This window comes from Primulina tabacum, chromosome 2, assembly GCF_025594145.1.
Source record: "Primulina tabacum isolate GXHZ01 chromosome 2, ASM2559414v2, whole genome shotgun sequence".
NCBI lineage: Eukaryota > Viridiplantae > Streptophyta > Magnoliopsida > Lamiales > Gesneriaceae > Primulina > Primulina tabacum.
Window position 1 is genome coordinate 42,310,094 of NC_134551.1, and position 2,042 is coordinate 42,312,135.

A 2,042-nucleotide genomic window follows, 5' to 3' on the forward strand; every position below is an offset into this window, starting at 1 on the left:
AGTGCAACTTTAAGTTTAATTAAGACAAAATTGTTAAAATTCATTGTTTTTCAGTATATCAAAACAGAAAGTCTGAAAATCCAAAGCAAGATACGGAATATGTAACAACTAGCTGGTACATATATAACAATGATTAAACTTTCAATACATGAAAATCAGTAGAATATTTATCAATCACACATACTATAAATTTAGATAATCATGCTACCAGTTCTTCCTATCGCGTCCTCAAGAAACTGCATTTCACCATTTGATCGAATTAGGTCCACCTTCTCCACCAAAACCTTGTCGACCCAAACTTTCCAACGAGATCTACCAAGAACAACGTGATACAATTTTGTGACGTGATACAATTTTGTGTTTGGATCTGTGGATGCAATTCGACCTTCTGCAACAACTAATTCATCAGCACATCAATGAAGCAGCTTACATGTATTAGCACGGATATCTTCAAGACTCACATTCCTCAAACTTGACTGTAAATAAACAATGAAAAGTTATTGCATCAACTATGTCTATTTTTGTAACAATTTTGCGGTTTAAGAATACATAATTAAAAGATAATTACCTGAGAAACATGATCAAATTTCCATTTTTCTTGGCACCAATATCGATATCACCATTACTATCAACTTCATTCCTAATACCGCTACTAATACCACCACTAGCAACCTAATTTTACAATCAAATCGTGTCAAGCGATGTAATAATGATAATTCAAAAGTATTTAAGTGTGTATATATACCAAACATATTTTTTATATGTTGTTTACTTACTAACTTGTTCTTGCTGATTTTGTTGATTCATGCATTGTAAAAACATGGACCTCATTTCTTGCATTTCTAGCTGATTTGGTTGCATTTGTTGTTGAAGGCTTTGTACCATAGTTTGAAGTTATTGAACAGTTCCATTTTGTTTCACAGAAGCTCCAACTTTCGATGATGTAACTCCGACGCCCATTCCGCGCACTCTACCCCGAGCTTCCTTGCCAAACACAAGGCTAATTGCATCATCAACAATGTTAGTTGTGTTTTGAGATTCAGGTGGACATTCTTGTATTTTTTTATGCAAAAAAAAAAAAAAATTATGAGCAAACACAATAAAACCGAGAAGGGGATTTCAAATAACAGATAATGCACTCTCCATTCCCATAATATAGAAAAACAGATAATGAAGCTTCGTTGCTACTAGAAGACCACCAAAACCACTTAAGCTCTGGGTAAGATACCCCAAATTACAGCTAGTACACATTACCTCCTAGAAAGAGGCAAAGGCCTATTCACAGATTGATCATGTTGCCAATTATGAAATTCCTAATCGTGATATAATACGAGTAAGCATTTATAATAAGATTATTGATCAAGTAATTGATATTTCGCAAGTTGTGAGCAGTGATAAAATAAAGTGAAAAATCAGAAGGTTAACCCCACGAAAAGAAACAAATTTTAGAGTTACAACTTCGTCCTCAAATCATATATTCTCAACAATGTGAAAATGTACAAATGTGACAATAAGTGATTTACAAAGGGACTCAACTCCTGTGAATATAATTTTATTTAGTGCATTCCTAATTTGAATCTAAATCGTGATAGCTGACAAAATATGTTTAGGACATCATAAATAAATTAGATGAGTAACTGAACTTTCCCCAGATTAAATTGATGTTCCTATAATAGAGAGCTTTCAAACTTGTTATATTCAACAAAATAAGGACTACAAACAAATTTTCAAGAATTAAATTGAACTTTATGTAATGCATTAACCATTTATTGATTGCGAAATCTCAATAAGCCTGATCATAAAATCCTCGAGTTTAGATTTTTTTAAAGAGAAAAATACTTGAGTTTAGAGCTTGTTGCGTGATTTCTTGATTGCTCGCAAGCGCACGATATCAAGTTATAGTAAAATGTAAGTAGAGTATCGTTCCCACTGAGGAATGTAAACTAAAAGTATATCAATGCTTGTAATTAAAATAGTCTCAACTTTATTTAAAAAAATCAAAAGAGATTTGGTTTGCTTAATCGAATTAATTGAAAACAAAG

The 2,042-nt window shown here is 32.1% G+C and overlaps 1 long non-coding RNA gene across 1 annotated transcript; it reads right to left on the reverse strand.

Moving 5' to 3' along the window:
* Positions 1-363: 363 nt before the first annotated feature.
* On the reverse strand, positions 364-1,109 carry LOC142537929 (uncharacterized). The gene is made up of 3 exons (XR_012818606.1): positions 781-1,109; positions 569-672; positions 364-476 (listed from the first exon to the last, which is right to left on the reverse strand). It is a non-coding gene; the product is annotated as an uncharacterized LOC142537929 (long non-coding RNA).
* Between the last annotated feature and the right edge of the window lie 933 nt (positions 1,110-2,042).